Raw genomic sequence first — 25,778 nt, 5'->3', positions numbered from 1 at the left:
CACACTCATAGTATGACTGCTTTCAATGGGGTCCCAGGAAATTAACCACAATACTTTGGCTTCCAAAAATTGACCTATAAAGGAACTTACATTTATGTTGCATAACAGTGCACAATAAGGACAAATGCAAAACCATCTTGAGCATTTGGCCTAGTCTAAATTTACTCAAGAAGCATTTTCCTAAATTATTCGAAAACTGGCAAAAAAGCACCTATAAAAAAAAATCAATGGCCTCCTCTATTACCCCTACAGCCATCCTATCCATCACCAAATAGGTATGTCTCTGCCACAGAATGCAGAGTCACGTTTTAACCAGTTTTCATATAATTTAGGACCCATGCACAAGATGGTGAGAGCTATAGCTCCACACGCAAATTTTTGGAACAACCCTTTCAACATTTACTCAGAATATTTCTGAACTAACCTTTTGTGATGTAGCAAAACCAAGGTTACTCAGAATGGAGGCAACGGAAAATCTTGATCTTCACTTATGGGAGTCCATGGTCTTCACACACATAGTATGACTTCAAGTATTTGGGTCCTAGGAATACTCTGTCTTCATTAAACTTTGTGGCCTTCACCTATGGAACCCCATTTTCTTCACACACTCATAGTATGACTGCTCTGAATGGGGTCCCAGGAACTTGCACACAATGCTCCGTCTTCCATGGTCATTGTGCTTTTCACCTATAGGACCCCATTTTCTTCACACACTTATAGTATGACTGCTTTCAATGGGGTCCCAGGAAATTAACCACAATACTTTGGCTTCCAAAAATTGACCTATAAAGGAACTTACATTTATGTTGCATAACAGTGCACAATAAGGACAAATGCAAAACCATCTTGAGCATTTGGCCTAGTCTAAATTTACTCAAGAAGCATTTTCCTAAATTATTCGAAAACTGGCAAAAAAAGACCTATAAAAAAAAAAATCAATGGCCTCCTCCATTACCCCTACAGCCATCCTATCCATCACCAAATAGGTATGTCTCTGCCACAGAATGCAGAGTCACGTTTTAACCAGTTTTCATATAATTTAGGACCCATGCACAAGATGGTGAGAGCTATAGCTCCACAGGCAAATTTTTGGAACAACCCTTCCAACATTTACTCAGAATATTTCTGCACTAACCTTTTGTGATGTAGCAAAACCAAAGTTTTTGAGAATGGAGGCCACGGAAAATCTTGTTCTTCACTTATGGGAGTCCATTGGCTTCACACACTTATAGTATGACTTCAGGTATTTGGGTCCAAGGAATACTCTGTCTTCATTGAACTTTGTGGCCTTCACCTAGAGGACCCCATTTTCTTCACACACTCATAGTATGACTGCTCTGAATGGGGTCCCAGGAACTTGCACACAATGCTCTGTTTTGGTCATTGTGGCCTTCACCTATGGAACCCCATTTTCTTTACACACTCATAGTATGACTGCTCTGAATGGGGTCCCAGGAATTTGCACACAATGCTCTGTTTTGGTCATTGTGGCCTTCACCTATGGAACCCCATTTTCTTCACACACTCATAGTATGACTGCTCTGAATGGGGTCCCAGGAACTTGCACACAATGCTCCGTCTTCCATGGTCATTGTGCTTTTCACCTATAGGACCCCATTTTCTTCACACACTCATAGTATGACTGCTTTCAATGGGGTCCCAGGAAATTAACCACAATACTTTGGCTTCCAAAAATTGACCTATAAAGGAACTTACATTTATGTTGCATAACAGTGCACAATAAGGACAAATGCAAAACCATCTTGAGCATTTGGCCTAGTCTAAATTTACTCAAGAAGCATTTTCCTAAATTATTCGAAAACTGGCAAAAAAGCACCTATAAAAAAAAATCAATGGCCTCCTCCATTACCCCTACAGCCATCCTATCCATCACCAAATAGGTATGTCTCTGCCACAGAATGCAGAGTCACGTTTTAACCAGTTTTCATATAATTTAGGACCCATGCACAAGATGGTGAGAGCTATAGCTCCACACGCAAATTTTTGGAACAACCCTTTCAACATTTACTCAGAATATTTCTGAACTAACCTTTTGTGATGTAGCAAAACCAAGGTTACTCAGAATGGAGGCAACGGAAAATCTTGATCTTCACTTATGGGAGTCCATGGTCTTCACACACATAGTATGACTTCAAGTATTTGGGTCCTAGGAATACTCTGTCTTCATTAAACTTTGTGGCCTTCACCTATGGAACCCCATTTTCTTCACACACTCATAGTATGACTGCTCTGAATGGGGTCCCAGGAACCTGCACACAATGCTCCGTCTTCCATGGTCATTGTGCTTTTCACCTATAGGACCCCATTTTCTTCACACACTTATAGCATGACTGCTTTCAATGGGGTCCCAGGAAATTAACCACAATACTTTGGCTTCCAAAAATTGACCTATAAAGGAACTTACATTTATGTTGCATAACAGTGCACAATAAGGACAAATGCAAAACCACCTTGAGCATTTGGCCTAGTCTAAATTTACTCAAGAAGCATTTTCCTAAATTATTCGAAAACTGGCAAAAAAGCACCTATAAAAAAAAATCAATGGCCTCCTCCATTACCCCTACAGCCATCCTATCCATCACCAAATAGTCTCTGCCACAGAATGTCTCTGCCACAGAATGCAGAGTCACGTTTTAACCAGTTTTCATATAATTTAGGACAAATGCACAAGATGGTGAGAGCTATAGCTCCACACGCAAATTTTTGGAACAACCCTTCCAACATTTACTCAGAATATTTCTGCACTAACCTTTTGTGATGTAGCAAAACCAAAGTTTTTGAGAATGGAGGCCACGGAAAATCTTGTTCTTCACTTATGGGAGTCCATTGGCTTCACACACTTATAGTATGACTTCAGGTATTTGGGTCCAAGGAATACTCTGTCTTCATTGAACTTTGTGGCCTTCACCTAGAGGACCCCATTTTCTTCACACACTCATAGTATGACTGCTCTGAATGGGGTCCCAGGAACTTGCACACAATGCTCTGTTTTGGTCATTGTGGCCTTCACCTATGGAACCCCATTTTCTTCACACACTCATAGTATGACTGCTCTGAATGGGGTCCCAGGAACTTGCACACAATGCTCTGTTTTGGTCATTGTGGCCTTCACCTATGGAACCCCATTTTCTTCACACACTCATAGTATGACTGCTCTGAATGGGGTCCCAGGAACTTGCACACAATGCTCCGTCTTCCATGGTCATTGTGCTTTTCACCTATAGGACCCCATTTTCTTCACACACTCATAGTATGACTGCTTTCAATGGGGTCCCAGGAAATTAACCACAATACTTTGGCTTCCAAAAATTGACCTATAAAAGAACTTACATTTATGTTGCATAACAGTGCACAATAAGGACAAATGCAAAACCATCTTGAGCATTTGGCCTAGTCTAAATTTACTCAAGAAGCATTTTCCTAAATTATTCGAAAACTGGCAAAAAAGCACCTATAAAAAAAAATCAATGGCCTCCTCCATTACCCCTACAGCCATCCTATCCATCACCAAATAGGTATGTCTCTGCCACAGAATGCAGAGTCACGTTTTAACCAGTTTTCATATAATTTAGGACCCATGCACAAGATGGTGAGAGCTATAGCTCCACACGCAAATTTTTGGAACAACCCTTTCAACATTTACTCAGAATATTTCTGCACTAACCTTTTGTGATGTAGCAAAACCAAGGTTACTCAGAATGGAGGCCACGGAAAATCTTGTTCTTCACTTATGGGAGTCCATTGGCTTCACACACTTATAGTATGACTTCAGGTATTTGGGTCCAAGGAATACTCTGTCTTCATTGAACTTTGTGGCCTTCACCTAGAGGACCCCATTTTCTTCACACACTCATAGTATGACTGCTCTGAATGGGGTCCCAGGAAGTTGCACACAATGCTCTGTTTTGGTCATTGTGGCCTTCACCTATGGAACCCCATTTTCTTCACACACTCATAGTATGACTGCTCTGAATGGGGTCCCAGGAACTTGCACACAATGCTCTGTTTTGGTCATTGTGGCCTTCACCTATGGAACCCCATTTTCTTCACACACTCATAGTATGACTGCTCTGAATGGGGTCCCAGGAACTTGCACACAATGCTCCGTCTTCCATGGTCATTGTGCTTTTCACCTATAGAACCCCATTTTCTTCACACACTCATAGTATGACTGCTTTCAATGGGGTCCCAGGAAATTAACCACAATACTTTGGCTTCCAAAAATTGACCTATAAAGGAACTTACATTTATGTTGCATAACAGTGCACAATAAGGACAAATGCAAAACCATCTTGAGCATTTGGCCTAGTCTAAATTTACTCAAGAAGCATTTTCCTAAATTATTCGAAAACTGGCAAAAAAGCACCTATAAAAAAAAATCAATGGCCTCCTCCATTACCCCTACAGCCATCCTATCCATCACCAAATAGGTATGTCTCTGCCACAGAATGCAGAGTCACGTTTTAACCAGTTTTCATATAATTAAGGACCCATGCACAAGATGGTGAGAGCTATAGCTCCACACGCAAATTTTTGGAACAACCCTTTCAACATTTACTCAGAATATTTCTGAACTAACCTTTTGTGATGTAGCAAAACCAAGGTTACTCAGAATGGAGGCAACGGAAAATCTTGATCTTCACTTATGGGAGTCCATGGTCTTCACACACAAAGTATGACTTCAAGTATTTGGTTCCTAGGAATACTCTGTCTTCATTAAACTTTGTGGCCTTCACCTATGGAACCCCATTTTCTTCACACACTCATAGTATGACTGCTCTGAATGGGGTCCCAGGAACTTGCACACAATGCTCCGTCTTCCATGGTCATTGTGCTTTTCACCTATAGGACCCCATTTTCTTCACACACTCATAGTATGACTGCTTTCAATGGGGTCCCAGGAAATTAACCACAATACTTTGGCTTCCAAAAATTGACTTATAAAGGAACTTACATTTATGTTGCATAACAGTGCACAATGAGGACAAATGCAAAACCATCTTGAGCATTTGGCCTAGTCTAAATTTACTCAAGAAGCATTTTCCTAAATTATTCGAAAACTGGCAAAAAAGCACCTATAAAAAAAAATCAATGGCCTCCTCCATTACCCCTACAGCCATCCTATCCATCACCAAATAGGTATGTCTCTGCCACAGAATGCAGAGTCACGTTTTAACCAGTTTTCATATAATTTAGGACCCATGCACAAGATGGTGAGAGCTATAGCTCCACACGCAAATTTTTGGAACAACCCTTCCAACATTTACTCAGAATATTTCTGCACTAACCTTTTGTGATGTAGCAAAACCAAAGTTTTTGAGAATGGAGGCCACGGAAAATCTTGTTCTTCACTTATGGGAGTCCATTGGCTTCACACACTTATAGTATGACTTCAGATATTTGGGTCCAAGGAATACTCTGTCTTCATTGAACTTTGTGGCCTTCACCTAGAGGACCCCATTTTCTTCACACACTCATAGTATGACTGCTCTGAATGGGGTCCCAGGAACTTGCACACAATGCTCTGTTTTGGTCATTGTGGCCTTCACCTATGGAACCCCATTTTCTTCACACACTCATAGTATGACTGCTCTGAATGGGGTCCCAGGAACTTGCACACAATGCTCTGTTTTGGTCATTGTGGCCTTCACCTATGGAACCCCATTTTCTTCACACACTCATAGTATGACTGCTCTGAATGGTGTCCCAGGAACTTGCACACAATGCTCTGTTTTGGTCATTGTGGCCTTCACCTATGGAACCCCATTTTCTTCACACACTCATAGTATGACTGCTCTGAATGGGGTCCCAGGAACTTGCACACAATGCTCCGTCTTCCATGGCCATTGTGCTTTTCACCTATAGGACCCCATTTTCTTCACACACTCATAGTATGACTGCTTTCAATGGGGTCCCAGGAAATTAACCACAATACTTTGGCTTCCAAAAATTGACCTATAAAGGAACTTACATTTATGTTGCATAACAGTGCACAATAAGGACAAATGCAAAACCATCTTGAGCATTTGGCCTAGTCTAAATTTACTCAAGAAGCATTTTCAGAAATTATTCGAAAACTGGCAAAAAAGCACCTATAAAAAAATCAATGGCCTCCTCCATTACCCCTACAGCCATCCTATCCATCACCAAATAGGTATGCCTCTGCCACAGAATGCAGAGTCACACTTTAACCAGTTTTCATATAATTTAGGACGCATGCACAAGATGGTGAGAGCTATAGCTCCACACGCAAATTTTTGGAACAACCCTTCCAACATTTACTCAGAATATTTCTGCACTAACCTTTTGTGATGTAGCAAAACCAAGGTTTTTCAGAATGGAGGCCACGGAAAATCTTGTTCTTCACGTATGGGAGTCCATTGGCTTCACACACTTATAGTATGACTTCAGGTATTTGGGTCCAAGGAATACTATGTCTTCATTGAACTTTGTGGCCTTCACCTAGAGGACCCCATTTTCTTCACACACTCATAGTATGACTGCTCTGAATGGGGTCCCAGGAACTTGAACACAATGCTCTTTTTTGGTCACTGTGGCCTTCACCTATGGAACCCCATTTTTTTCACACACTCATAGTATGACTGCTTTCAATGGGGTCCCAGGAAATTAACCACAATACTTTGGCTTCCAAAAATTGACCTATAAAGGAACTTACATTTATGTTGCATAACAGTGCACAATAAGGACAAATGCAAAACCATCTTGAGCATTTAGCCTAGTCTAAATTTACTCAAGAAGCATTTTCCTAAATTATTCGAAAACTGGCAAAAAAAAAACCTATAAAAAAAAATCAATGGCCTCCTCCATTACCCCTACAGCCATCCTATCCATCACCAAATAGGTATGTCTCTGCCACAGAATGCAGAGTCACGTTTTAACCAGTTTTCATATAATTTAGGACCCATGCACAAGATGGTGAGAGCTATAGCTCCACACGCAAATTTTTGGAACAACCCTTCCAACATTTACTCAGAATATTTCTGCACTAACCTTTTGTGATGTAGCAAAACCAAAGATTTTCAGAATGGAGGCCACGGAAAATCTTGTTCTTCACCTATGGGAGTCCATTGGCTTCACACACTTAGGCCTTAGTCACACGAGCGTTTTTTTCGCGCGTTTTGCGCATGCGCATGCGTTTTGCGCATATATGGAACCAATGGTTCGCTATGGCATCGGTCACATGTCCGCTTTTGCGAAAAATTATAGGACAAGGCGATTCGCAAATCGCGGCTATCGGCGTTTTGCGATTATTGTGCGCACCAAAATCATTTTTTTCGCCGGTCAGACGAAGTTTCATGCGCATTTTGATGCGCACGGCGATTTTTCTCCGGTCAGACGGGCGTTTTGCAGTGACGATAAACGCGGGTAGGTGCAGATTTTTCCCGCGATTTTTCGCCTCCGGTCACGCGATTTGCGCATGCGCATCCGACATGCGATGCGCAAATCGCGCGAAAAAACGCCCGTGTGACTAAGGCCTTATAGTATGACTTCAGGTATTTGGGTCCAAGGAATACTCTGTCTTCATTGAACTTTGTGGCCTTCAACTAGAGGACCCCATTTTCTCTGAATGGGGTCCCAGAAAATTGCACACAATGCTCTGTTTTGGTCATTGTGGCCTTCACCTATGGAACCCCATTTTCTTCACACACTCATAGTATGACTGCTCTGAATGGGGTCCCAGGAACTTGCACACAATGCTCTGTTTTGGTCATTGTGGCCTTCACCTATGGAACCCCATTTTCTTCACACACTCATAGTATGACTGCTCTGAATGGGGTTCCAGGAACTTGCACACAATGCTCCGTCTTCCATGGTCATTGTGCTTTTCACCTATAGGACCCCATTTTCTTCACACACTCATAGTATGACTGCTTTCAATGGGGTCCCAGGAAATTAACCACAATACTTTGGCTTCCAAAAATTGACCTATAAAGGAACTTACATTTATGTTGCATAACAGTGCACAATAAGGACAAATGAAAACCATCTTGAGCATTTGGCCTAGTCTAAATTTACTCAAGAAGCATTTTCCTAAATTATTTGAAAACTGGCAAAAAAGCACCTATAAAAAAAAATCAATGGCCTCCTCCATTACCCCTACAGCCATCCTATCCATCACCAAATAGGTATGTCTCTGCCACAGAATGCAGAGTCACGTTTTAACCAGTTTTCATATAATTTAGGACCCATGCACAAGATGGTGAGAGCTATAGCTCCACACGCAAATTTTTGGAACAACCCTTTCAACATTTACTCAGAATATTTCTGCACTAACCTTTTGTGATGTAGCAAAACCAAGGTTACTCAGAATGGAGGCAACGGAAAATCTTGATCTTCACTTATGGGAGTTCATGGTCTTCACACACATAGTATGACTTCAAGTATTTGGGTCCTAGGAATACTCTGTCTTCATTAAACTTTGTGGCCTTCACCTATGGAACCCCATTTTCTTCACACACTCATAGTATGACTGCTCTGAATGGGGTCCCAGGAACTTGAACACAATGCTCTTTTTTGGTCACTGTGGCCTTCACCTATGGAACCCCATTTTCTTCACACACTCATAGTATGACTGCTTTCAATGGGGTCCCAGGAAATTAACCACAATACTTTGGCTTCCAAAAATTGACCTATAAAGGAACTTACATTTATGTTGCATAACAGTGCACAATAAGGACAAATGCAAAACCATCTTGAGCATTTAGCCTAGTCTAAATTTACTCAAGAAGCATTTTCCTAAATTATTCGAAAACTGGCAAAAAAAAAACCTATAAAAAAAAATCAATGGCCTCCTCCATTACCCCTACAGCCATCCTATCCATCACCAAACAGGTATGTCTCTGCCACAGAATGCAGAGTCACGTTTTAACCAGTTTTCATATAATTTAGGACCCATGCACAAGATGGTGAGAGCTATAGCTCCACACGCAAATTTTTGGAACAACCCTTTCAACATTTACTCAGAATATTTCTGCACTAATCTTTTGTGATGTAGCAAAACTAAAGTTTTTCAGAATGGAGGCAACGGAAAATCTTGTTCTTCACCTATGGGAGTCCATTGGCTTCACACACTTATAGTATGACTTCAGGTATTTGGGTCCAAGGAATACTCTGTCTTCATTGAACTTTGTGGCCTTCAACTAGAGGACCCCATTTTCTCTGAATGGGGTCCCAGAAAATTGCACACAATGCTCTGTTTTGGTCATTGTGGCCTTCACCTATGGAACCCCATTTTCTTCACACACTCATAGTATGACTGCTCTGAATGGGGTCCCAGGAACTTGCAAACAATGCTCTGTTTTGGTCATTGTGGCCTTCACCTATGGAACCCCATTTTCTTCACACACTCATAGTATGACTGCTCTGAATGGGGTCCCAGGAACTTGCACACAATGCTCTGTTTTGGTCATTGTGGCCTTCACCTATGGAACCCCATTTTCTTCACACACTCATAGTATGACTGCTCTGAATGGGGTCCCAGGAACTTGCACACAATGCTCTGTTTTGGTCATTGTGGCCTTCACCTATGGAACCCCATTTTCTTCACACACTCATAGTATGACTGCTCTGAATGGTGTCCCAGGAACTTGCACACAATGCTCTGTTTTGGTCATTGTGGCCTTCACCTATGGAACCCCATTTTCTTCACACACTCATAGTATGACTGCTCTGAATGGGGTCCCAGGAACTTGCACACAATGCTCCGTCTTCCATGGCCATTGTGCTTTTCACCTATAGGACCCCATTTTCTTCACACACTCATAGTATGACTGCTTTCAATGGGGTCCCAGGAAATTAACCACAATACTTTGGCTTCCAAAAATTGACCTATAAAGGAACTTACATTTATGTTGCATAACAGTGCACAATAAGGACAAATGCAAAACCATCTTGAGCATTTGGCCTAGTCTAAATTTACTCAAGAAGCATTTTCCTAAATTATTCGAAAACTGGCAAAAAAGCACCTATAAAAAAAAATCAATGGCCTCCTCCATTACCCCTACAGCCATCCTATCCATCACCAAATAGGTATGTCTCTGCCACAGAATGCAGAGTCACGTTTTAACCAGTTTTCATATAATTTAGGACCCATGCACAAGATGGTGAGAGCTATAGCTCCACACGCAAATTTTTGGAACAACCCTTTCAACATTTACTCAGAATATTTCTGAACTAACCTTTTGTGATGTAGCAAAACCAAGGTTACTCAGAATGGAGGCAACGGAAAATCTTGATCTTCACTTATGGGAGTCCATGGTCTTCACACACATAGTATGACTTCAAGTATTTGGGTCCTAGGAATACTCTGTCTTCATTAAACTTTGTGGCCTTCACCTATGGAACCCCATTTTCTTCACACACTCATAGTATGACTGCTCTGAATGGGGTCCCAGGAACTTGCACACAATGCTCCGTCTTCCATGGTCATTGTGCTTTTCACCTATAGGACCCCATTTTCTTCACACACTTATAGTATGACTGCTTTCAATGGGGTCCCAGGAAATTAACCACAATACTTTGGCTTCCAAAAATTGACCTATAAAGGAACTTACATTTATGTTGCATAACAGTGCACAATAAGGACAAATGCAAAACCATCTTGAGCATTTGGCCTAGTCTAAATTTACTCAAGAAGCATTTTCCTAAATTATTCGAAAACTGGCAAAAAAAGACCTATAAAAAAAAAAATCAATGGCCTCCTCCATTACCCCTACAGCCATCCTATCCATCACCAAATAGGTATGTCTCTGCCACAGAATGCAGAGTCACGTTTTAACCAGTTTTCATATAATTTAGGACCCATGCACAAGATGGTGAGAGCTATAGCTCCACAGGCAAATTTTTGGAACAACCCTTCCAACATTTACTCAGAATATTTCTGCACTAACCTTTTGTGATGTAGCAAAACCAAAGTTTTTGAGAATGGAGGCCACGGAAAATCTTGTTCTTCACTTATGGGAGTCCATTGGCTTCACACACTTATAGTATGACTTCAGGTATTTGGGTCCAAGGAATACTCTGTCTTCATTGAACTTTGTGGCCTTCACCTAGAGGACCCCATTTTCTTCACACACTCATAGTATGACTGCTCTGAATGGGGTCCCAGGAACTTGCACACAATGCTCTGTTTTGGTCATTGTGGCCTTCACCTATGGAACCCCATTTTCTTTACACACTCATAGTATGACTGCTCTGAATGGGGTCCCAGGAATTTGCACACAATGCTCTGTTTTGGTCATTGTGGCCTTCACCTATGGAACCCCATTTTCTTCACACACTCATAGTATGACTGCTCTGAATGGGGTCCCAGGAACTTGCACACAATGCTCCGTCTTCCATGGTCATTGTGCTTTTCACCTATAGGACCCCATTTTCTTCACACACTCATAGTATGACTGCTTTCAATGGGGTCCCAGGAAATTAACCACAATACTTTGGCTTCCAAAAATTGACCTATAAAGGAACTTACATTTATGTTGCATAACAGTGCACAATAAGGACAAATGCAAAACCATCTTGAGCATTTGGCCTAGTCTAAATTTACTCAAGAAGCATTTTCCTAAATTATTCGAAAACTGGCAAAAAAGCACCTATAAAAAAAAATCAATGGCCTCCTCCATTACCCCTACAGCCATCCTATCCATCACCAAATAGGTATGTCTCTGCCACAGAATGCAGAGTCACGTTTTAACCAGTTTTCATATAATTTAGGACCCATGCACAAGATGGTGAGAGCTATAGCTCCACACGCAAATTTTTGGAACAACCCTTTCAACATTTACTCAGAATATTTCTGAACTAACCTTTTGTGATGTAGCAAAACCAAGGTTACTCAGAATGGAGGCAACGGAAAATCTTGATCTTCACTTATGGGAGTCCATGGTCTTCACACACATAGTATGACTTCAAGTATTTGGGTCCTAGGAATACTCTGTCTTCATTAAACTTTGTGGCCTTCACCTATGGAACCCCATTTTCTTCACACACTCATAGTATGACTGCTCTGAATGGGGTCCCAGGAACCTGCACACAATGCTCCGTCTTCCATGGTCATTGTGCTTTTCACCTATAGGACCCCATTTTCTTCACACACTTATAGCATGACTGCTTTCAATGGGGTCCCAGGAAATTAACCACAATACTTTGGCTTCCAAAAATTGACCTATAAAGGAACTTACATTTATGTTGCATAACAGTGCACAATAAGGACAAATGCAAAACCATCTTGAGCATTTGGCCTAGTCTAAATTTACTCAAGAAGCATTTTCCTAAATTATTCGAAAACTGGCAAAAAAGCACCTATAAAAAAAAATCAATGGCCTCCTCCATTACCCCTACAGCCATCCTATCCATCACCAAATAGTCTCTGCCACAGAATGTCTCTGCCACAGAATGCAGAGTCACGTTTTAACCAGTTTTCATATAATTTAGGACAAATGCACAAGATGGTGAGAGCTATAGCTCCACACGCAAATTTTTGGAACAACCCTTCCAACATTTACTCAGAATATTTCTGCACTAACCTTTTGTGATGTAGCAAAACCAAAGTTTTTGAGAATGGAGGCCACGGAAAATCTTGTTCTTCACTTATGGGAGTCCATTGGCTTCACACACTTATAGTATGACTTCAGGTATTTGGGTCCAAGGAATACTCTGTCTTCATTGAACTTTGTGGCCTTCACCTAGAGGACCCCATTTTCTTCACACACTCATAGTATGACTGCTCTGAATGGGGTCCCAGGAACTTGCACACAATGCTCTGTTTTGGTCATTGTGGCCTTCACCTATGGAACCCCATTTTCTTCACACACTCATAGTATGACTGCTCTAAATGGGGTCCCAGGAACTTGCACACAATGCTCTGTTTTGGTCATTGTGGCCTTCACCTATGGAACCCCATTTTCTTCACACACTCATAGTATGACTGCTCTGAATGGGGTCCCAGGAACTTGCACACAATGCTCCGTCTTCCATGGTCATTGTGCTTTTCACCTATAGGACCCCATTTTCTTCACACACTCATAGTATGACTGCTTTCAATGGGGTCCCAGGAAATTAACCACAATACTTTGGCTTCCAAAAATTGACCTATAAAAGAACTTACATTTATGTTGCATAACAGTGCACAATAAGGACAAATGCAAAACCATCTTGAGCATTTGGCCTAGTCTAAATTTACTCAAGAAGCATTTTCCTAAATTATTCGAAAACTGGCAAAAAAGCACCTATAAAAAAAAATCAATGGCCTCCTCCATTACCCCTACAGCCATCCTATCCATCACCAAATAGGTATGTCTCTGCCACAGAATGCAGAGTCACGTTTTAACCAGTTTTCATATAATTTAGGACCCATGCACAAGATGGTGAGAGCTATAGCTCCACACGCAAATTTTTGGAACAACCCTTTCAACATTTACTCAGAATATTTCTGCACTAACCTTTTGTGATGTAGCAAAACCAAGGTTACTCAGAATGGAGGCCACGGAAAATCTTGTTCTTCACTTATGGGAGTCCATTGGCTTCACACACTTATAGTATGACTTCAGGTATTTGGGTCCAAGGAATACTCTGTCTTCATTGAACTTTGTGGCCTTCACCTAGAGGACCCCATTTTCTTCACACACTCATAGTATGACTGCTCTGAATGGGGTCCCAGGAACTTGCACACAATGCTCTGTTTTGGTCATTGTGGCCTTCACCTATGGAACCCCATTTTCTTCACACACTCATAGTATGACTGCTCTGAATGGGGTCCCAGGAACTTGCACACAATGCTCTGTTTTGGTCATTGTGGCCTTCACCTATGGAACCCCATTTTCTTCACACACTCATAGTATGACTGCTCTGAATGGGGTCCCAGGAACTTGCACACAATGCTCCGTCTTCCATGGCCATTGTGCTTTTCACCTATAGGACCCCATTTTCTTCACACACTCATAGTATGACTGCTTTCAATGGGGTCCCAGGAAATTAACCACAATACTTTGGCTTCCAAAAATTGACCTATAAAGGAACTTACATTTATGTTGCATAACAGTGCACAATAAGGACAAATGCAAAACCATCTTGAGCATTTGGCCTAGTCTAAATTTACTCAAGAAGCATTTTCAGAAATTATTCGAAAACTGGCAAAAAAGCACCTATAAAAAAATCAATGGCCTCCTCCATTACCCCTACAGCCATCCTATCCATCACCAAATAGGTATGCCTCTGCCACAGAATGCAGAGTCACACTTTAACCAGTTTTCATATAATTTAGGACGCATGCACAAGATGGTGAGAGCTATAGCTCCACACGCAAATTTTTGGAACAACCCTTCCAACATTTACTCAGAATATTTCTGCACTAACCTTTTGTGATGTAGCAAAACCAAGGTTTTTCAGAATGGAGGCCACGGAAAATCTTGTTCTTCACGTATGGGAGTCCATTGGCTTCACACACTTATAGTATGACTTCAGGTATTTGGGTCCAAGGAATACTATGTCTTCATTGAACTTTGTGGCCTTCACCTAGAGGACCCCATTTTCTTCACACACTCATAGTATGACTGCTCTGAATGGGGTCCCAGGAACTTGAACACAATGCTCTTTTTTGGTCACTGTGGCCTTCACCTATGGAACCCCATTTTTTTCACACACTCATAGTATGACTGCTTTCAATGGGGTCCCAGGAAATTAACCACAATACTTTGGCTTCCAAAAATTGACCTATAAAGGAACTTACATTTATGTTGCATAACAGTGCACAATAAGGACAAATGCAAAACCATCTTGAGCATTTAGCCTAGTCTAAATTTACTCAAGAAGCATTTTCCTAAATTATTCGAAAACTGGCAAAAAAAAAACCTATTAAAAAAAATCAATGGCCTCCTCCATTACCCCTACAGCCATCCTATCCATCACCAAATAGGTATGTCTCTGCCACAGAATGCAGAGTCACGTTTTAACCAGTTTTCATATAATTTAGGACCCATGCACAAGATGGTGAGAGCTATAGCTCCACACGCAAATTTTTGGAACAACCCTTCCAACATTTACTCAGAATATTTCTGCACTAACCTTTTGTGATGTAGCAAAACCAAAGATTTTCAGAATGGAGGCCACGGAAAATCTTGTTCTTCACCTATGGGAGTCCATTGGCTTCACACACTTATAGTATGACTTCAGGTATTTGGGTCCAAGGAATACTCTGTCTTCATTGAACTTTGTGGCCTTCAACTAGAGGACCCCATTTTCTCTGAATGGGGTCCCAGAAAATTGCACACAATGCTCTGTTTTGGTCATTGTGGCCTTCACCTATGGAACCCCATTTTCTTCACACACTCATAGTATGACTGCTCTGAATGGGGTCCCAGGAACTTGCACACAATGCTCTGTTTTGGTCATTGTGGCCTTCACCTATGGAACCCCATTTTCTTCACACACTCATAGTATGACTGCTCTGAATGGGGTTCCAGGAACTTGCACACAATGCTCCGTCTTCCATGGTCATTGTGCTTTTCACCTATAGGACCCCATTTTCTTCACACACTCATAGTATGACTGCTTTCAATGGGGTCCCAGGAAATTAACCACAATACTTTGGCTTCCAAAAATTGACCTATAAAGGAACTTACATTTATGTTGCATAACAGTGCACAATAAGGACAAATGAAAACCATCTTGAGCATTTGGCCTAGTCTAAATTTACTCAAGAAGCATTTTCCTAAATTATTTGAAAACTGGCAAAAAAGCACCTATAAAAAAAAATCAATGGCCTCCTCCATTACCCCTACAGCCATCCTATCCATCACCAAATAGGTATGTCTCTGCCACAGAATGCAGAGTCACGTTTTAACCAGTTTTCATATAATTTAGGACCCATGCACAAGATGGTGAGAGCTATAGCTCCACACGCAAATTTTTGGAACAACCCTTTCAACATTTACTCAGAATATTTCTGCACTAACCTTTTGTGATGTAGCAAAACCAAGCTTACTCAGAATGGAGGCAACGGAAAATCTTGATCTTCACTTATGGGAGTTCATGGTCTTCACACACATAGTATGACTTCAAGTATTTGGGTCCTAGGAATACTCTGTCTTCATTAAACTTTGTGGCCTTCACCTATGGAACCCCATTTTCTTCACACACTCATAGTATGACTGCTCTGAATGGGGTCCCAGGAACTTGAACACAATGCTCTTTTTTGGTCACTGTGGCCTTCACCTATGGAACCCCATTTTCTTCACACACTCATAGTATGACTGCTTTCAATGGGGTCCCAGGAAATTAACCACAATACTTTGGCTTCCAAAAATTGACCTATAAAGGAACTTACATTTATGTTGCATAACAGTGCACAATAAGGACAAATGCAAAACCATCTTGAGCATTTAGCCTAGTCTAAATTTACTCAAGAAGCATTTTCCTAAATTATTCGAAAACTGGCAAAAAAAAAACCTATAAAAAAAAATCAATGGCCTCCTCCATTACCCCTACAGCCATCCTATCCATCACCAAACAGGTATGTCTCTGCCACAGAATGCAGAGTCACGTTTTAACCAGTTTTCATATAATTTAGGACCCATGCACAAGATGGTGAGAGCTATAGCTCCACACGCAAATTTTTGGAACAACCCTTTCAACATTTACTCAGAATATTTCTGCACTAATCTTTTGTGATGTAGCAAAACCAAAGTTTTTCAGAATGGAGGCCACGGAAAATCTTGTTCTTCACCTATGGGAGTCCATTGGCTTCACACACTTATAGTATGACTTCAGGTATTTGGGTCCAAGGAATACTCTGTCTTCATTGAACTTTGTGGCCTTCAACTAGAGGACCCCATTTTCTCTGAATGGGGTCCCAGAAAATTGCACACAATGCTCTGTTTTGGTCATTGTGGCCTTCACCTATGGAACCCCATTTTCTTCACACACTCATAGTATGACTGCTCTGAATGGGGTCCCAGGAACTTGCAAACAATGCTCTGTTTTGGTCATTGTGGCCTTCACCTATGGAACCCCATTTTCTTCACACACTCATAGTATGACTGCTCTGAATGGGGTTCCAGGAACTTGCACACAATGCTCCGTCTTCCATGGTCATTGTGCTTTTCACCTATAGGACCCCATTTTCTTCACACACTCATAGTATGACTGCTTTCAATGGGGTCCCAGGAAATTAACCACAATACTTTGGCTTCCAAAAATTGACCTATAAAGGAACTTACATTTATGTTGCATAACAGTGCACAATAAGGACAAATGCAAAACCATCTTGAGCATTTGGCCTAGTCTAAATTTACTCAAGAAGCATTTTCCTAAATTATCCGAAAACTGGCAAAAAAGCACCTATAAAAAAAAATCAATGGCCTCCTCCATTACCCCTACAGCCATCCTATCCATCACCAAATAGGTATGTCTCTGCCACAGAATGCAGAGTCACGTTTTAACCAGTTTTCATATAATTTAGGACCCATGCACAAGATGGTGAGAGCTATAGCTCCACACGCAAATTTTTGGAACAACCCTTTCAACATTTACTCAGAATATTTCTGCACTAACCTTTTGTGATGTAGCAAAACCAAGGTTACTCAGAATGGAGGCAACGGAATATCTTGATCTTCACTTATGGGAGTCCATGGTCTTCACACACATAGTATGACTTCAAGTATTTGGGTCCTAGGAATACTCTGTCTTCATTAAACTTTGTGGCCTTCACCTATGGAACCCCATTTTCTTCACACACTCATAGTATGACTGCTCTGAATGGGGTCCCAGGAACTTGCACACAATGCTCCGTCTTCCATGGTCATTGTGCTTTTCACCTATAGGACCCCATTTTCTTCACACACTCATAGTATGACTGCTTTCAATGGGGTCCCAGGAAATTAACCACAATACTTTGGCTTCCAAAAATTGACTTATAAAGGAACTTACATTTATGTTGCATAACAGTGCACAATAAGGACAAATGCAAAACCATCTTGAGCATTTGGCCTAGTCTTAATTTACTCAAGAAGCATTTTCCTAAATTATTCGAAAACTGGCCAAAAACACCTATAAAAAAAATCAATGGCCTCCTCCATTACCCCTACAGCCATCCTATCCATCACCAAATAGGTATGTCTCTGCCACAGAATGCAGAGTCACGTTTTAACCAGTTTTCATATAATTTAGGACCCATGCACAAGATGGTGAGAGCTATAGCTCCACACGCAAATTTTTGGAACAACCCTTCCAACATTTACTCAGAATATTTCTGCACTAACCTTTTGTGATGTAGCAAAACCAAAGTTTTTGAGAATGGAGGCCACGGAAAATCTTGTTCTTCACTTATGGGAGTCCATTGGCTTCACACACTTATAGTATGACTTCAGGTATTTGGGTCCAAGGAATACTCTGTCTTCATTGAACTTTGTGGCCTTCACCTAGAGGACCCCATTTTCTTCACACACTCATAGTATGACTGCTCTGAATGGGGTCCCAGGAACTTGCACACAATGCTCTGTTTTGGTCATTGTGGCCTTCACCTATGGAACCCCATTTTCTTCACACACTCATAGTATGACTGCTCTGAATGGGGTCCCAGGAACTTGCACACAATGCTCTGTTTTGGTCATTGTGGCCTTCACCTATGGAACCCCATTTTCTTCACACACTCATAGTATGACTGCTCTGAATGGGGTCCCAGGAACTTGCACACAATGCTCCGTCTTCCATGGTCATTGTGCTTTTCACCTATAGAACCCCATTTTCTTCACACACTCATAGTATGACTGCTTTCAATGGGGTCCCAGGAAATTAACCACAATACTTTGGCTTCCAAAAATTGACCTATAAAGGAACTTACATTTATGTTGCATAACAGTGCACAATAAGGACAAATGCAAAACCATCTTGAGCATTTGGCCTAGTCTAAATTTACTCAAGAAGCATTTTCCTAAATTATTCGAAAACTGGCAAAAAAGCACCTATAAAAAAAAATCAATGGCCTCCTCCATTACCCCTACAGCCATCCTATCCATCACCAAATAGGTATGTCTCTGCCACAGAATGCAGAGTCACGTTTTAACCAGTTTTCATATAATTAAGGACCCATGCACAAGATGGTGAGAGCTATAGCTCCACACGCAAATTTTTGGAACAACCCTTTCAACATTTACTCAGAATATTTCTGAACTAACCTTTTGTGATGTAGCAAAACCAAGGTTACTCAGAATGGAGGCAACGGAAAATCTTGATCTTCACTTATGGGAGTCCATGGTCTTCACACACATAGTATGACTTCAAGTATTTGGTTCCTAGGAATACTCTGTCTTCATTAAACTTTGTGGCCTTCACCTATGGAACCCCATTTTCTTCACACACTCATAGTATGACTGCTCTGAATGGGGTCCCAGGAACTTGCACACAATGCTCCGTCTTCCATGGTCATTGTGCTTTTCACCTATAGGACCCCATTTTCTTCACACACTCATAGTATGACTGCTTTCAATGGGGTCCCAGGAAATTAACCACAATACTTTGGCTTCCAAAAATTGACTTATAAAGGAACTTACATTTATGTTGCATAACAGTGCACAATGAGGACAAATGCAAAACCATCTTGAGCATTTGGCCTAGTCTAAATTTACTCAAGAAGCATTTTCCTAAATTATTCGAAAACTGGCAAAAAAGCACCTATAAAAAAAAATCAATGGCCTCCTCCATTACCCCTACAGCCATCCTATCCATCACCAAATAGGTATGTCTCTGCCACAGAATGCAGAGTCACGTTTTAACCAGTTTTCATATAATTTAGGACCCATGCACAAGATGGTGAGAGCTATAGCTCCACACGCAAATTTTTGGAACAACCCTTCCAACATTTACTCAGAATATTTCTGCACTAACCTTTTGTGATGTAGCAAAACCAAAGTTTTTGAGAATGGAGGCCACGGAAAATCTTGTTCTTCACTTATGGGAGTCCATTGGCTTCACACACTTATAGTATGACTTCAGATATTTGGGTCCAAGGAATACTCTGTCTTCATTGAACTTTGTGGCCTTCACCTAGAGGACCCCATTTTCTTCACACACTCATAGTATGACTGCTCTGAATGGGGTCCCAGGAACTTGCACACAATGCTCTGTTTTGGTCATTGTGGCCTTCACCTATGGAACCCCATTTTCTTCACACACTCATAGTATGACTGCTCTGAATGGGGTCCCAGGAACTTGCACACAATGCTCTGTTTTGGTCATTGTGGCCTTCACCTATGGAACCCCATTTTCTTCACACACTCATAGTATGACTGCTCTGAATGGTGTCCCAGGAACTTGCACACAATGCTCTGTTTTGGTCATTGTGGCCTTCACCTATGGAACCCCATTTTCTTCACACACTCATAGTATGACTGCTCTGAATGGTGTCCCAGGAACTTGCACACAATGCTCTGTTTTGGTCATTGTGGCCTTCACCTATGGAACCCCATTTTCTTCACACACTCATAGTATGACTGCTCTGAATGGGGTCCCAGGAACTTGCACACAATGCTCCGTCTTCCATGGCCATTGTGCTTTTCACCTATAGGACCCCATTTTCTTCACACACTCATAGTATGACTGCTTTCAATGGGGTCCCAGGAAATTAACCACAATACTTTGGCTTCCAAAAATTGACCTATAAAGGAACTTACATTTATGTTGCATAACAGTGCACAATAAGGACAAATGCAAAACCATCTTGAGCATTTGGCCTAGTCTAAATTTACTCAAGAAGCATTTTCCTAAATTATTCGAAAACTGGCAAAAAAGCACCTAGAAAAAAAAATCAATGGCCTCCTCCATTACCCCTACAGCCATCCTATCCATCACCAAATAGGTATGTCTCTGCCACAGAATGCAGAGTCACGTTTTAACCAGTTTTCATATAATTTAGGACCCATGCACAAGATGGTGAGAGCTATAGCTCCACACGCAAATTTTTGGAACAACCCTTTCAACATTTACTCAGAATATTTCTGAACTAACCTTTTGTGATGTAGCAAAACCAAGGTTACTCAGAATGGAGGCAACGGAAAATCTTGATCTTCACTTATGGGAGTCCATGGTCTTCACACACATAGTATGACTTCAAGTATTTGGGTCCTAGGAATACTCTGTCTTCATTAAACTTTGTGGCCTTCACCTATGGAACCCCATTTTCTTCACACACTCATAGTATGACTGCTCTGAATGGGGTCCCAGGAACTTGCACACAATGCTCCGTCTTCCATGGTCATTGTGCTTTTCACCTATAGGACCCCATTTTCTTCACACACTTATAGTATGACTGCTTTCAATGGGGTCCCAGGAAATTAACCACAATACTTTGGCTTCCAAAAATTGACCTATAAAGGAACTTACATTTATGTTGCATAACAGTGCACAATAAGGACAAATGCAAAACCATCTTGAGCATTTGGCCTAGTCTAAATTTACTCAAGAAGCATTTTCCTAAATTATTCGAAAACTGGCAAAAAAAGACCTATAAAAAAAAAAATCAATGGCCTCCTCCATTACCCCTACAGCCATCCTATCCATCACCAAATAGGTATGTCTCTGCCACAGAATGCAGAGTCACGTTTTAACCAGTTTTCATATAATTTAGGACCCATGCACAAGATGGTGAGAGCTATAGCTCCACAGGCAAATTTTTGGAACAACCCTTCCAACATTTACTCAGAATATTTCTGCACTAACCTTTTGTGATGTAGCAAAACCAAAGTTTTTGAGAATGGAGGCCACGGAAAATCTTGTTCTTCACTTATGGGAGTCCATTGGCTTCACACACTTATAGTATGACTTCAGGTATTTGGGTCCAAGGAATACTCTGTCTTCATTGAACTTTGTGGCCTTCACCTAGAGGACCCCATTTTCTTCACACACTCATAGTATGACTGCTCTGAATGGGGTCCCAGGAACTTGCACACAATGCTCTGTTTTGGTCATTGTGGCCTTCACCTATGGAACCCCATTTTCTTTACACACTCATAGTATGACTGCTCTGAATGGGGTCCCAGGAATTTGCACACAATGCTCTGTTTTGGTCATTGTGGCCTTCACCTATGGAACCCCATTTTCTTCACACACTCATAGTATGACTGCTCTGAATGGTGTCCCAGGAACTTGCACACAATGCTCTGTTTTGGTCATTGTGGCCTTCACCTATGGAACCCCATTTTCTTCACACACTCATAGTATGACTGCTCTGAATGGGGTCCCAGGAACTTGCACACAATGCTCCGTCTTCCATGGCCATTGTGCTTTTCACCTATAGGACCCCATTTTCTTCACACACTCATAGTATGACTGCTTTCAATGGGGTCCCAGGAAATTAACCACAATACTTTGGCTTCCAAAAATTGACCTATAAAGGAACTTACATTTATGTTGCATAACAGTGCACAATAAGGACAAATGCAAAACCATCTTGAGCATTTGGCCTAGTCTAAATTTACTCAAGAAGCATTTTCAGAAATTATTCGAAAACTGGCAAAAAAGCACCTATAAAAAAATCAATGGCCTCCTCCATTACCCCTACAGCCATCCTATCCATCACCAAATAGGTATGCCTCTGCCACAGAATGCAGAGTCACACTTTAACCAGTTTTCATATAATTTAGGACGCATGCACAAGATGGTGAGAGCTATAGCTCCACACGCAAATTTTTGGAACAACCCTTCCAACATTTACTCAGAATATTTCTGCACTAACCTTTTGTGATGTAGCAAAACCAAGGTTTTTCAGAATGGAGGCCACGGAAAATCTTGTTCTTCACGTATGGGAGTCCATTGGCTTCACACACTTATAGTATGACTTCAGGTATTTGGGTCCAAGGAATACTATGTCTTCATTGAACTTTGTGGCCTTCACCTAGAGGACCCCATTTTCTTCACACACTCATAGTATGACTGCTCTGAATGGGGTCCCAGGAACTTGAACACAATGCTCTTTTTTGGTCACTGTGGCCTTCACCTATGGAACCCCATTTTTTTCACACACTCATAGTATGACTGCTTTCAATGGGGTCCCAGGAAATTAACCACAATACTTTGGCTTCCAAAAATTGACCTATAAAGGAACTTACATTTATGTTGCATAACAGTGCACAATAAGGACAAATGCAAAACCATCTTGAGCATTTAGCCTAGTCTAAATTTACTCAAGAAGCATTTTCCTAAATTATTCGAAAACTGGCAAAAAAAAAACCTATAAAAAAAAATCAATGGCCTCCTCCATTACCCCTACAGCCATCCTATCCATCACCAAATAGGTATGTCTCTGCCACAGAATGCAGAGTCACGTTTTAACCAGTTTTCATATAATTTAGGACCCATGCACAAGATGGTGAGAGCTATAGCTCCACACGCAAATTTTTGGAACAACCCTTCCAACATTTACTCAGAATATTTCTGCACTAACCTTTTGTGATGTAGCAAAACCAAAGATTTTCAGAATGGAGGCCACGGAAAATCTTGTTCTTCACCTATGGGAGTCCATTGGCTTCACACACTTATAGTATGACTTCAGGTATTTGGGTCCAAGGAATACTCTGTCTTCATTGAACTTTGTGGCCTTCAACTAGAGGACCCCATTTTCTCTGAATGGGGTCCCAGAAAATTGCACACAATGCTCTGTTTTGGTCATTGTGGCCTTCACCTATGGAACCCCATTTTCTTCACACACTCATAGTATGACTGCTCTGAATGGGGTCCCAGGAACTTGCACACAATGCTCTGTTTTGGTCATTGTGGCCTTCACCTATGGAACCCCATTTTCTTCACACACTCATAGTATGACTGCTCTGAATGGGGTTCCAGGAACTTGCACACAATGCTCCGTCTTCCATGGTCATTGTGCTTTTCACCTATAGGACCCCATTTTCTTCACACACTCATAGTATGACTGCTTTCAATGGGGTCCCAGGAAATTAACCACAATACTTTGGCTTCCAAAAATTGACCTATAAAGGAACTTACATTTATGTTGCATAACAGTGCACAATAAGGACAAATGAAAACCATCTTGAGCATTTGGCCTAGTCTAAATTTACTCAAGAAGCATTTTCCTAAATTATTTGAAAACTGGCAAAAAAGCACCTATAAAAAAAAATCAATGGCCTCCTCCATTACCCCTACAGCCATCCTATCCATCACCAAATAGGTATGTCTCTGCCACAGAATGCAGAGTCACGTTTTAACCAGTTTTCATATAATTTAGGACCCATGCACAAGATGGTGAGAGCTATAGCTCCACACGCAAATTTTTGGAACAACCCTTTCAACATTTACTCAGAATATTTCTGCACTAACCTTTTGTGATGTAGCAAAACCAAGGTTACTCAGAATGGAGGCAACGGAAAATCTTGATCTTCACTTATGGGAGTTCATGGTCTTCACACACATAGTATGACTTCAAGTATTTGGGTCCTAGGAATACTCTGTCTTCATTAAACTTTGTGGCCTTCACCTATGGAACCCCATTTTCTTCACACACTCATAGTATGACTGCTCTGAATGGGGTCCCAGGAACTTGAACACAATGCTCTTTTTTGGTCACTGTGGCCTTCACCTATGGAACCCCATTTTCTTCACACACTCATAGTATGACTGCTTTCAATGGGGTCCCAGGAAATTAACCACAATACTTTGGCTTCCAAAAATTGACCTATAAAGGAACTTACATTTATGTTGCATAACAGTGCACAATAAGGACAAATGCAAAACCATCTTGAGCATTTAGCCTAGTCTAAATTTACTCAAGAAGCATTTTCCTAAATTATTCGAAAACTGGCAAAAAAAAAACCTATAAAAAAAAATCAATGGCCTCCTCCATTACCCCTACAGCCATCCTATCCATCACCAAACAGGTATGTCTCTGCCACAGAATGCAGAGTCACGTTTTAACCAGTTTTCATATAATTTAGGACCCATGCACAAGATGGTGAGAGCTATAGCTCCACACGCAAATTTTTGGAACAACCCTTTCAACATTTACTCAGAATATTTCTGCACTAATCTTTTGTGATGTAGCAAAACCAAAGTTTTTCAGAATGGAGGCCACGGAAAATCTTGTTCTTCACCTATGGGAGTCCATTGGCTTCACACACTTATAGTATGACTTCAGGTATTTGGGTCCAAGGAATACTCTGTCTTCATTGAACTTTGTGGCCTTCAACTAGAGGACCCCATTTTCTCTGAATGGGGTCCCAGAAAATTGCACACAATGCTCTGTTTTGGTCATTGTGGCCTTCACCTATGGAACCCCATTTTCTTCACACACTCATAGTATGACTGCTCTGAATGGGGTCCCAGGAACTTGCAAACAATGCTCTGTTTTGGTCATTGTGGCCTTCACCTATGGAACCCCATTTTCTTCACACACTCATAGTATGACTGCTCTGAATGGGGTTCCAGGAACTTGCACACAATGCTCCGTCTTCCATGGTCATTGTGCTTTTCACCTATAGGACCCCATTTTCTTCACACACTCATAGTATGACTGCTTTCAATGGGGTCCCAGGAAATTAACCACAATACTTTGGCTTCCAAAAATTGACCTATAAAGGAACTTACATTTATGTTGCATAACAGTGCACAATAAGGACAAATGCAAAACCATCTTGAGCATTTGGCCTAGTCTAAATTTACTCAAGAAGCATTTTCCTAAATTATCCGAAAACTGGCAAAAAAGCACCTATAAAAAAAAATCAATGGCCTCCTCCATT

This window comes from Eleutherodactylus coqui, chromosome 12 (assembly GCF_035609145.1).
Source record: "Eleutherodactylus coqui strain aEleCoq1 chromosome 12, aEleCoq1.hap1, whole genome shotgun sequence".
In the NCBI taxonomy this organism is placed as follows: Eukaryota; Metazoa; Chordata; class Amphibia; order Anura; family Eleutherodactylidae; genus Eleutherodactylus; species Eleutherodactylus coqui.
The sequence above is the reverse complement of the archived record's forward strand: the minus strand, read 5'-3'. Positions refer to the sequence as shown.